Consider the following 14,220-nt stretch of genomic DNA (forward strand, 5'->3'; position numbering starts at 1 on the left):
ACTAAATATCCCGCTAATTTTCTTGTTCTTGGTTCCCCACAAGATAGCTTTTGTCCAATTATATTTGGTAGACCCTTCTTGAACACTGTTAATGCTAGGATAGACTGCAAAAAGAATATTGTTACTATTGGCTTGGATGATATGATTCATGAGTTTAAGTTCTCTAAATTTAGTAAACAACATCGTGAAGAAGAATTGCCTAGTAAGGATGAAATTATTGGTCTTGCTTCTATTGCCGTCCCTCCTAGTGATCCTTTAGAACATTATTTGCTAGACCATGAAAATGATATGTTCATGAATGAAAGAAGGGAAATAGATGAAGTATTCTTTAAACAGGAACCTATTCTGAAACACAATTTGCATGTTGAAATCCTAAGGGATCCCCCTCCACCCAAGGGTGATCCCATGTTTGAGCTTAAACCGTTGCCTGATAATCTTAAATATGCTTATCTTGATGAAAAGAAGATATATCATGTTATTATTAGTGCTAACCTTTAAGAGCATGAAGAAGAAAGATTATTGAAAACTCTGAAGAAGCACCAAGCCGCTATTGGATATACTCTTGATGATCTTAAGGGCATTAGTCCCACTCTATGTCAACATAAAATAAATTTGGAAGCGGATGCCAAACCAGTTCGTGATCCTCAACAACGTCTGAATCCTAAAATGAAAGAAGTGGTAAGAAAAGAAATACTCAAGCTTCTGGAGGCAGGTATAATTTATCCCGTTGCTGATAGTCAATGGGTAAGTCTTGTCCATTGTGTCCCTAAGAAAGGAGGTATTACTATTTTTCCTAATGATAAAGATGAATTGATCCCACAAAGAATTATCACAGGTTATAGGATGGTAATTGATTTCCGCAAATTAAATAAGGCTACTAAGAAAGATCATTACCCCTTACCTTTTATCGATCAAATGCTAGAAAGATTATGCAAACATACACATTACTGCTTTCTAGATGGTTAATGGTTTCTCTCAAATACCTGTGTCGGCTAAAGATCAATCAAAGACTACTTTTACATGCCCTTTTGGTACTTTTGCTTATAGACGTATGCCTTTTGGTTTATGTAATGCACCTGCTACCTTTCAAAGATGCATGATGGCTATATTCTTCGACTTTTGTGAAAAGATTTGTGAGGTTTTCATGGACGACTTTTCCATCTGTGGTACCTCTTTTGATGATTGCTTGAGCAATCTTGATCGAGTTTTGCAAAGATGTGAAGAAACTAATCTTGTCTTGAATTCGGAAACGTGCCACTTTATGGTTAATGAAGGTATTGTCTTGGGGCATAAAGTTTCTAAAAGAGGTATTGAAGTTGATAAAGCCAAGGTTGATGCTATTGAAAAGATGCCATATCCCAAGGACATCAAAGGTATAAGAAGTTTCCTTGGTCACGCCGGATTTTATAGGAGGTTCATTAAGGACTTCTCAAAAATTTCTCGGCCTCTGACTAATTTATTACAAAAAGATATACCATTTGTCTTTGACGATGATTGTGTAGAAGCATTTGAAATACTTAAGAAAGCATTAGTCTCTACACCTGTTGTTCAGCCACCTGATTGGAATTTACCCTTTGAAATTATGTGTGATGCTAGTGATTATGCTGTAGGTGCTGTTCTAGGGCAAAGAGTTGATAAGAAATTAAATGTTATCCATTAGGCTAGCAAGACTCTAGACAATGCTCAAAAAATTATGCTACTACTAAAAAAGAATTTTTAGCAGTTGTATTTGCTTGTGATAAGTTCAGACCTTATATTGTTGATTCTAAAGTAACTATTCACACTGATCATGCTGCTATTAAATATCTTATGGAGAAGAAAGATGCTAAACCTAGACTTATTAGATGGGTTCTCTTGCTACAAGAATTTGATTTGCATATTGTTGGTAGAAAGGGAGCTGAGAACCCCGTTGCAGACAACTTGTCTAGGTTAGAAAATGTTCTTGATGACCCACTACCTATTGATGATAGCTTCCCTGATGAGCAATTAAATGTTATAAGTACTTCTCGTAGTACTACTAGGTATGCTGATTATGCTAATTACATTGCTGCTAAATTCATACCACCTAGTTTCACATACCAACAGAAGATAAAGTTTTTCTATGATTTGAGACATTACTTTTGGGATGACCCACATCTTTATAAAGAAGGAGTAGATGGTGTTATTAGACGTTGTGTACCTGAGCATGAACAGGAACATATCCTATGCAAGTGCCACTCCGAAGCTTATGGAGGACACCACGCTGGAGATAGAACTGCACACAAGGTATTGCAATCCGGTTTCTATTGGCCTACTCTCTTCAAGGATGCCCGTAAGTTTGTCTTGTCTTGTGATGAATGTCAAAGAATTGGTAATATTAGTAGACGTCAAGAAATGCCTATGAATTATTCACTTGTTATTGAACCATTTGATGTTTGGGGCTTTGATTATATGGGACCTTTTCCTGCCTCTAATGGATATACACATATTTTAGTTGTTGTTGATTACATTACTAAGTGGCCAAAAGCTATTCCAACTAGTAGTGTTGATCACAACACTTCTATTAAAATGCTTAAGGAAGTTATTTTTCCGAGGTTTGGAGTCCCTAGATATTTAATGACTGATGGTGGTTCACACTTTATTCATGGTGCTTTCCGTAAAATGCTTGCTAAGTTGACGTTAATCATAGAATTGCATATCCTTATCACCCGCAGTCTAGTGGTCAAGTAGAATTGAGCAACAGAGAGCTCAAATTAATTTTGCAAAAGACTGTTAATAGGTCTAGAAAGAATTGGTCCAAAAAACTTGATGATGCATTATGGGCCTATAGAACTGCATATAAAAACCCTATGGGAATGTCCCCATATAACATGGTTTATGGAAAAGCATGTCACTTACCTCTCGAACTAGAACATAAGGCATATTGGGCTATTAAAGAGCTCAATTATGATTTCAAACTTGCCGGTGAGAAGAGGTTATTTGATATTAGCTCACTTGATGAATGGAGAACCCAAGCGTATGAAAATGCCAAGTTGTTTAAAGAAAAAGTTAAAAGATGACATGACAAAAGGATACAAAAGCGTGAGTTTAACGTAGGTGATTATGTATTGCTATACAACTCTCATTTAAGATTTTTTGCAGGAAAACTTCTCTCTAAATGGGAAGGGCCCTATGTTATCGAGGAGGTCTATCGTTCCGGTGCCATAAAGATCAACAATTTCGAAGGCACAAATCCGAAGGTGGTAAACGGTCAAAGAATCAAACATTATATCTCAGGTAATCCCATAAATGTTGAAACCAATATTATTGAAACCGTAACCCCGGAGGAATACATAAGAGACACCTTCCAGACTGTTCCAGACTCCGAAAAGGAATAGGTATGTGGTACGGTAAGTAAACCGACTCCAAAACAAATTTTAAGGCAATATTTCTCTGTTTTGGAATATTTAGAAAAATAGAAAATAAGTGGCAGTCCGGGAAGGACACGAGGGCCCCACGAGGGTGGTGGGTGCGCCCTACCCCCCTGGGCGCGCCCCTCTACCTCGTGAGCACCTCGTGTGCCTTCCGGATTCCGTTTTCTTGCAAGATGCGTATTTTGGTCGGTAAAAATTCATTATATATTCTCCCGAAGGTTTTGACTCCCGTATCACGCAAATCTCCTTTGTTCTTGTTTCGAGCTGTTCTCTGTCAGGGTTGTCAAGGCCAGGCATCATGTCGTCCCCCTCCTCCAACAATGGTGACAAAGATGCTTGGCTAATGAAGATAGAGCTGAAGAGGGAAGAACCCACGGATATCAACAAGGATGAAGGGATCAAGAAGGCCACGGAGAACCAAGCTCCGGCAGCAGAAGACATCCTTCAACTAGATCACAACCTTCTTTCCCCAACTGAGATCGAAGCTTTCAAGATGATTGAGTTAGCTCGTATTCAAAACATGTATCTCACAAGTGAAAATATTTTGTTGAAGGAGCATATCATTGCACTCAAGGGCATTATCCGCAAGTTGGAGGACCTCTTACGCTCGATGTGCGACTATCCATCACCACCATCTTCTTCACCACCAACAACAAAGAAGGATACATAATCACATGGGTATGGGCACTCCCCTTGGCAACTGCCAAGCTTGGGGGAGGTGCCCCGGTATCGTATCACAAACACATCTCCTATCTCTACCGTTTTTCTTAGTTCGATCCTATTAGTAGTATCTTGATCTTGTAGAATAAAGTTTATGGCATGATCTAGTTTTGAGTTTTGCTTTATGATTTTTCTATGTAATCGAGTCCATGAGCTATATAATAAAGATTAGTGTTGAGTCAAGGGCTTGATTATTTTGCCATGATCTTGAGGGAATAAAAGAAAAGAAGAAAAAGAATAAAAAGAAACAAAGAGTTCATATTGATCTTATTGAGAGTAATGACTTCACATAGAAAGAGTATGATGATTTAAAAGTTGTTGGGAGTTGGCAGACATAGCTTTGGTCATCGTTGCAATTAATAGGAAGTAATAAGGAAAGAGAGGTTTCACATATAGATATATTATCATTGACATCTTTTATGATTGGGAGCACTCATTAAAATATGACATGCTAAAGAGTTGAGGTTGGACAAGGAAGACAACGTAATGGGTTATGTTTTCTTATATCTGAGATAAAGTATGTTGTGATGGATCCTCTAACATGTTGAGCTTTCCTTTCCCCCTCATGCTAGCCAAATTCTCAGCACCAAGTAGAGATACTACTTGTGCTTCCAAATACCCTTAAACCAGTTTTGCCATGAGAGTCCACCTTATCTACCTATGGATTGAGTAAGATCCTTCAAGTAAGTTGTCATCGGTGCAAAGCAATAAAAATTGCTCTAAATATGTATGATTGATTGGTGTGGGAGAAATAAGCTTTATACGATCTTGTGATGTGGAAGTAATAAAAGCGACGGGCTGCATAATAAAGGTTCATATCACAAGGGGCAATATAAAGTGACGTTCTTTCGTATTGAGATTTTGTGTATCCAACCATAAAAGCACATGGCAACCTCTGCTTCCCTCTGTGAAGGGCCTATCTTTTATTATCTTCTACCTTATGCAAGTGTCACGGTGATCTTCACCTTTCCTTTTTCATTTTATCCTTTGGCAAGCCCAACATGTTGGAAAGAACATGATATATATATATATATATATATATATAATTGGATGTAGGGGAGCATGAGTTATTATTGTTGACATTATCCTTGAGGTAAAAGGTTGTGGGGCAAAACTATAAGCCCCTATCTTTCTCGGTGTCCGATTAAAACTCCGTAACCACAAGTATTGCGTGAGTGTTAGCAATTATGAAGGATTAGATGATAGTTGAGTATGTGGACTTGCTTTTCAGCTCTAACATAGACTCTTTCTGATGTTATGATAAATTGCAATTGATTCGATGACTAGGGTTATAGTTTGCTGGTCCTCAATAAGGTTTCTCATTCATACTTTTGCATTGTGAATAGATCATCACTTGAACATAAGTAATCATATGACAAAATCTATATATGTTGCTGTTATGAGAATAATCATGATGCCTTCATGTCTGTATTTTATTTTATTTTTATCGACGCCTGTACCTCTAAACATGGGGACATATTTATTGTTATCGGCTTTCGCTTGAGGACAACCAAGGTCTAAGCTTGGGGGAGTTGATACGTCCATTTTGCATCATGCTTTTATATCGATATTTTAATGCATTATGGGCTGTTACTTCACATTATGTCACAATACTTATGGCTATTCTCTCTTATTTTACAAGGTTTACATAAGGAGGGAGAATGTCGGCAGCTGGAATTTTGGGCTGGAAAAGGAGCAAATATTAGAGACCTATTCTGCACAACTCCAAAAGTCCTGAAACTCCATGGAATGTCTTACAATAAATAATAAAAAATCCTCGCCAAAGATGAAGGCTAGGGGGCCCACACCCTGTCCACGAGGGTGGGGGGCACCCCCCCTAGGGCGCGCCCCCCTACCTCGTGGGCCCCCTGGTGGCTCTCTGATGCCTATCTTCTTCTATATGAAGCCTTTCATCAAGAAAAAAACCAGAAGCAACCTTTCGGGACGAGACTCCGCCGCCACGAGGCGGAACCTTGGCGGAACCAATCTAGGGCTCCGGCAGAGCTGTTCTGCCAGGGACACTTCCCTCCGGGAGGGGGAAATCATCGCCATCGTCATCACCAACACTCCTCTCATCGGGAGAGGGCAATCTCCATCAACATCTTCACCAGCACCATCTCATCTCAAAACCCTAGTCCATGTCTTGTATCCAATTCTTGTCTCCAAGTCTGGGATTGGTGCTAGTAGGTGCTAGTAGTGTTGATTACTCCTTGTAGTTGATGCTAGTTGGTTTATTTGGTGGAAGATCGTATGTTCAGATCCTATATGCATATTATTACCCCTCTGATTATGAACATGAATATGCTTTGTGAGTAGTTACGTTTGTTCCTGAGGACAAGGGAGAAGTCTTGCTATTAGTAGTAATGTGAATTTGGTATTCGTTCGATATTTTGATGAGATGTATGTAGCCTCTAGTGGTGTTATGTGAACATCGACTACATAACACTTCACCATTATTTGGGCCTAGAGGAAGGCATTAGGAAGTAATGAGTAGATGATGGGTTGCTAGAGTGATAGAAGCTTAAACCCTAGTTTATGCGTTGCTTCGTCAGGGGCTGATTTGGATCCACTTGTTTCATGCTATGGTTAGGTTTACCTTAATACTTTTGTTGTAGTTGCGGATGCTTGCAATAGAGGTTAATCATAAGTGGGATGCTTGTTCAAGTAAGAATAGCACCCAAGCACCGATTCACCCACATATCAAATTATCAAAGTACCGAACGCGAATCATATGAACGTGATGAAAACTAGCTTGACGATATTCCCATGTGTCCTCGGGAGCGCTTTTCCTTATATAAGAGCTTGTCCAGGCTTGTCCTTTGCTACAAAAAGGATTGGGCCATCTTGCTGCACCTTATTTACTTTTGTTACTTGTTGCTCGTTACAAATTATCTTATCACAAAACTATCTGTTATCACTTATTTCAGTACCTTGCTGAAAACTATCTGTTATCACAAAACTATCTTGCTGCACCTTATATAAGAGAATACCTTGCTGAAAACCGCTTAACATTTCCTTCTGCTCCTCGCTGGGTTCGACACTCTTACTTATCGAAAGGACTACGATAGATCCCCTATACTTGTGGGTCATCACTACTCTAGCTAATTGCTCCCACTTTCAATATGTATCTAGATCGAGACTTAGAGTCATCCAGATCGGTGTCAAAGCTTGCATCGACGTAACTCTTTATGACGAACTCTTTGTCACCTCCATAACCGAGAAAGATTTCCTTATTCCACTAAGGATAATTTTGACCGCTGTTCAGTGATCCACTCCTGGATCACTATTGTAACCTCTTGCCAAACTCATGGTGAGGTACACAATAGGTCTGGTACACAGCATAACATACTTTATAGAACCTATGGCTGAGGCATAGGGAATGACTTTCATTCACTTTTTATTTTCTACCGTGGTTGTGTTTTGAGTCTTACTCAATTTTACACCTTGCAATACAGGCAAGAACTCCTTCTTTGACTGTTCCATTTTGAACTACTTCAAAAAAATTGTCAAGGTATGTACTCATTGAAAAATCTTATCAAGCGTCTTGATCTATCTCTATAGATCTTGATGCCCAATATGTAAGCAGCTTCACCGAGGTATTTCTTTGAAAAACTCCTTTCAAACACTCCTTTATGCTTTCCATAAAATTCTACATCATTTCTTATCAACAATATGTCATTCATATATACTTATCAGAAAGGTTGTAGTGCTCCCACTCACTTTCTTGTAAATACAGGCTTCACCGCAGGTCTGTATAAAACTATATGCTTTGATCAACTTATCAAAGCGTATATTCCAACTCTGAGATGCTTGCACCAGTCCAGAGATGGATCGCTGGAGCTTGCACTTTTTGTTAGCACCTTTAGGATTGACAAAACCTTTTGTTTGTATCATATACGGCTCTTCTTTAAGAAATCCATTAAGGAATATAGTTTTGACATCCATTTGCCAGATTTCATAAAATGTGGCAATTGCTAACATGATTCGGACAGACTTAAGCATCGCTACGAGTGAGAAAATCTTATAGTAGTCAACACCTTGAACTTGTCGAAAACTTTTTGCGACAATTCGAGCTTTGTAGATAGTAACACTACTATCAGCGTCAGTCTTCCTCTTGAAGATCCATTTATTCTCAATGGCTAGCCGATCATCGCGCAAGTCAATCAAAGTCCATACTTTGTTCTCATACATGGATCCCATCCCAAATTTCATGGCCTCAAGCCATTTCGCGGAATCTGGGCTCATCATCGCTTCCTCATAGTTCGTAGGTTTGTCATGGTCAAGTAACATGACCTCCAGAACAGGATTACCATACCACTCTGGTGTGGATCTTACTCTATTTGACCTACGAGGTTCGGTAGTAACTTGATCAGAAGTTTCATGACCATCATCATTAGCTTCCTCACTAATTGGTGTAGGAATCACAGGAACTGATTTCTGTGATGAACTACTTTCCAATAAGGGAGAAGGTACAACTACCTCATCAAGTTCTACTTTCCTCCCACTCACTTGTTTCAAGAGAGACTCCTTCTCTAGAAAGGATCCAGTCTTAGCAACAAAGATCCTGCCTTCGGATCTGTGATAGAAGGTGTACCCAACAGTTTCTTTTGGGTATCCTATGAAGACACATTTCTCTGATTTGGGTTCGAGCTTATCAGGTTGAAGTTTTTTCACATAAGCATCGCAGCCCCAAATTCTAAGAAACGACAACTTGGATTTCTTGCCAAACTACAGTTCATATGGTGTCGTCTCGATGAATTTAGATGGTGCCCTATTTAACATGAATGCAGATGTCTCTAATGCATAATCCCAAAACGATAGTGGTAAATCGGTAAGAGACATCATAGATTGCACCATATCTAATAAAGTACGGTTATGATGTTTGGACACACCACTACGCTGTGGTGTTCCAGGTGGCATGAGTTGCGAAACTATTCCACATTGTTTCAAATGAAGACCAAACTCGTAACTCAAATATTCGTCTCCGCGATCAGATCGTAGAAACTTTATTTTTTTGTTACGATGATTTTCCACTTCACTCTGAAATTCTTTGAACTTTTCAAATGTTTCAGACTTATGTTTCATCAAGTAGATATACCCATATCTACTCAAATCATCTGTGATGGTCAGAAAAATAACGATACCCACCGCGAGACTCAACACTCATCGGATCGCATACATCAGTATGTATTATTTCCAATAAGTCAGTTGCTCGCTCCATTGTTCCGGAGAACGGAGTTTTAGTCATCTTGCCCATGAGGCATGGTTCGCAAGCATCAAGTGATTCATAATCAAGTGATTCCAAAAGCACACCAGTATGGAGTTTCTTCATGCACTTTACACCTATATGATCTAAACGGCAGTGCCACAAATATGTTGCACTATCATTATCAACTTTGCATCTTTTGGCATCAATATTATGAATATGTGTATTACTATGATCGAGATTCAATAAACCATTCACCTTGGGTGTATGACCACAGAAGGTTTTATTCATGTAAACAGAATAACAATTATTCTTTGACTTAAATGAATAATTGTATTGCAATAAATATGATCCAATCATATTATGCTGAACGCAAACACCAAATAACATTTATTTTAGGTTCAACACTAATACCGAAGGTAAAGGGAGTGTGCGATGGTGATCTTATCAACCTTGGAATCATTTCCAACACACATCATCACCTTGCCCTCAACTAGTCTTTGTTCATTTTGTAACTCCTGTTTCGAGTTACTAATCATAGCAACTGAACCGGTATCAAATACCCAGGGGCTACTATGAACACTAGTAAAGTACACATCAAATAACATGTATATCATATATACTTTTGTTCACTTTGCCATGCTTCTTATCCGCCAAGTATTTGGGGCAGTTCTGCTTCAAGTGACCATTTCCTTCGTAGTAGAAGCACTCAGTTTCAGGCTTGGGTCTAGCTTTGGGCTTCTTCATGGGAGTGGCAACTTGCTTTCCATTCTTCTTGAAGTTCCCTTTCTTTCCCTTGCCCTTTTACTTGAAACTAGTGGTCTTGTCAACCATCAACATTTGATGCTTTTCTTGATTTCTACCTTCGTCGATTTCAGCATCACGAAGAGCTCGGGAACCGTTTTCGTCATCCCTTGCATATTATAGTTCATCACGAAGTTCCAGAACCTTGGTGATAATGACTAGAGAACTCTGTCAATCACTATTTTATCCGGAAGATTTACTCCCACTTGATTCAAGCAGTTGTAGTACTCAGACAATCTGAGCACATGCTCACTGGTTGCGCTATTCTCCTCCATCTTGTAGGCAAAGTACTTGTCAGAGGTCTCATACCTCTTGACTCTGGCATGAGTCTGAATTACCAATTTCAGCTTTTGGAACATCTTATATGCTCTGTGGCATTCAAAACGTTTTTGAAGTCCCGATTCTAAGACGTAAAACATGGTGCACTAAACTATCAAGTAGTTATTATACTGAGCTTGTCAAACATTCATAATGTCTGTATCTGCTCCTGCAATAGGTCTGTCACCTAGTGGTGCATCAAGGACATAATTCTTCTGTGCAGCAATGGGGATAATCCTCAGATCACGGACCTAGTCCGCTTCATTGCTACTATCAACTTTCAACTTAGTTTTCTCTAAGAACATATCATAAATAAACTGGGAAGCTATACGCGAGCAATTAATCTACAACATAGATATGCAAATACTATCAGGACTAAATTCATGATAAATTTAAGTTCAATTAATCATATTACTTAAGAACTCCCACTTAGATAGACATCCCTCTAATCATCTAAGTGATCGCGTGATCTATATCAACTAAACCATGGCCAATCATCATGTGAGATGGAGTAGTTTTCAATGGTGAACATCACTATGTTGATCATATCTACTATATGATTCGTGTTTTGAGGCCATATCTGCATATGCTAGGCTCGTCAAGTTTAACCCGAGTATTCTGCGTGTGCAAAACTGGCTTGCATCCGTTGTATGTGAACGTAGAGCTTATCACACCCGATCATCACGTGGTGTCTCAGCATGACGAACTTTCGCAATGGTGCATACTCAGGGAGAACACTTACACCTTGAAATTTAGTGAGAGATCATCTTATAATGCTACCGCCGTACTAAGCAAAATAAGATGCATAAAAGATAAACATCATATGCAATCAAAATAAGTGATATGATATGGCCATCATCATCTTGTGCCTTTGATCTCCATCTCTAAAGCATCGTCATGATCACCATCGTCACCAGCTTGACACCTTGATCTCCATCGAAGCATCGTTGTCGTCTCGCCAACTATTGCTTCTACGACTATCGCTACCGCTTAGTGATAAAGTAAAGCAATTACATGGCGATTGCATTTCATACAATAAAGCGACAACCATATGGCTCCTGCCAGTTGCTGATAACTGTTACAAAACATGATCATCTCATACAACAATTTATATATCACCACGTCTTGACCATATCACATCACAGCAAGCCCTGCAAAAACAAGTTAGACGTCCTCTACTTTGTTGTTGCAAGTTTTACGTGGCTGCTACGGGCTTCTAGCAAGAACCGTTCTTACCTGCGCATCAAAACCACAATAATTTTTCGTCAAGTGTGCTGTTTTAACCTTCAACAAGGACCGGGCGTAGTCACACTCGATTCAACTAAAGTTGGAGAAATAGACACCCACTAGCCACCTGTGTGTGAAGCATGGCAGTAGAACCAGTCTCATGAATGCGGTCATGTAATGTCGGTCTGGGCCGCTTCATCCAACAATACCGCCGAATCAAAGTATGACATGCTGGTAAGCAGTATGACTATTATCGCCCACAACTCTTTAATTATGTTCTACTCGTGCATATAACATCTACGCATAGATCTGGCTCGGATGCCATTGTTGGGGAATGTAGTATTTCAAAAAAATTCCTACGATCACGCAAGATCTATCTAGGAGAAGCATAGCAACGATCCGGGAGAGTGTGTCCATATACCCTCGTAGACCGCAAGCGGAAGCGTTAAGTAACGTGGTTGATGTAGTCGAACGTCTTCGCGATCCAACCGATCAAATACCGAACGCACGGCACCTCCGCGATCTGCGCATGTTCAGCTTGGTGACGTCCCTTGAACTTTAGATCCATCTAAGGCCGAGGGAGAGTTTCGTCAGCGCGACGGCGTGGTGACGGTGATGATGAAGTTACCGATGCAAGGCTTCGCCTAAGCACTACGACAATATGACTGAGGTGGAAATCTGTGGAGGGGGGCACCGCACACGGCTAAGAAATCAATTTGTGTGTCTTTGGGGTACCCCCTTTCCCACGTATATAAAGGAGGGGGGAAGAGGAGGCCGGCCTAGGAGGGGCGCTCCTATAGGGGGAGTCCAACTAGGATTCCCAATCCTAGTTGGAGTCCCCTTCCTTTTCCAAGAGGGGAGAAGGAAAGAGAGGGGGGCGCCGCCCCCTCCCTAGTCCAGTTCGGACTTGCCAGGGGGGGCGGCCACCCCTTGAGGCCCCTTTCTCCTTTCCCGTATGGCCCATTAAGGCCCACTACTTCCCCCAGCGAATTCCCGTAACTCTCTGGTACTCTGAAAAATACCCGAACCACTCAGAACCTTTCCGATGTCCGAATATAGCCTTCCAGTGTATCGATCTTTATGTCTCGACCATTTCGAGACTCCTCGTCATGTCTGTGATCTCATCTAGGACTCCGAACAACCTTCGGTACATCAAAACACATAAACTCATAATACCAATCGTCATCGAACGTTAAGCGTGCGGACCCTACGGGTTCGAGAACTATGTAGACATGACTGAGACACATCTCCGGTCAATAAAAAATTGCGGAACCTGGATGCTCATATTGGCTCCTACATATTCTACGAAGATCTTTATCGGTCAAACCGCATAACAACATACGTTGTTCCCTTTGTCATCAGTATGTTACTTGCCCGAGATTCGATCATCGGTATCATCATACCTAGTTCAATCTCATTACCAGCAAGTCTCTTTACTCATTCCCTAATGCATCATCTCACAACTAACTCATTAGTCACATTGTTTGCAAGGCTTATAGTGATGAGCATTACCGAGAGGGCCCAGAGATACCTCTCCGATACATGGAGTGATAAATCCTAATCTCGATCTATGCCAACTCAACAAACACCATCGGAGACACTTGTAGGGCATCTTTATAATCACCCAGTTACGTTGTGACGTTTGATAGAACACTAAGTGTTCCTCCGGTATTCGGGAGTTGCATAATCTCATAGTCATAGGAACATGTATAAGTCATGATGAAAGCAATAGCAATAAAACTAAACGATCATTTATGCTAAGCTAACGGATGGGTCTTGTCCATCACATCATTCTCTAATGATGTGATCCTGTTCATCAAATTACAACACATGTCTATGGTTACGGAACTTAACCATCTTTGATTAACGAGCTAGTCAAGTAGAGGCATACTAGGGACACTCTGTTTTGTCTATGTATTCACACATGTACTAAGTTTCCGGTTAATACAATTCTAGCATGAATAATAAACATTTATCATGATATAAGGAAATATAAATAACAACTTTATTATTGCCTCTAGAGCATATTTCCTTCAATATATATAGGTGGGAGGGGAGGAGAGGCAGCCAAGGGGCGCCCCCCCCCCCCCTCTTTCCTTTTCCCGCTGGAGAAGAAAGGAAGGGGGGAGGAGAGAAGGAAGGGGGGCCGAACCCCCTCTCCTACTTCTCCAATTCGGCCACATGCCTAAGAGGGGTGCGCCACCCCTTGTGGGCTGGTGTGCTCCCCTCTTATGGCCCATATCTTCCCCCGGGGGTTCCGGTAACCCCCCCGGTACTCCGATAATTACCCGATACACTCCGGAACACTTTTGGTGTCCGAATACTATCGTCCTATATATTAATCTTTACCTTCGACCATTTCGAGACTCCTCGTCATGTCCATGATCTCATCCAGGACTCCGAACAATATTCGGTCACCAAATCACATAACTCATATAATACAAAATCGTCATCGAACTTTAAGCGTGCGAACCCTACGGGTTCAAGAACTATGTAGACATGACCAAGACAACTCTCCGGTCAATAACCAATAGCGGAACCTGGATGCTCATA

This window comes from Triticum aestivum, chromosome 6A (genome assembly GCF_018294505.1).
Source record: "Triticum aestivum cultivar Chinese Spring chromosome 6A, IWGSC CS RefSeq v2.1, whole genome shotgun sequence".
Classification (NCBI taxonomy): domain Eukaryota; kingdom Viridiplantae; phylum Streptophyta; class Magnoliopsida; order Poales; family Poaceae; genus Triticum; species Triticum aestivum.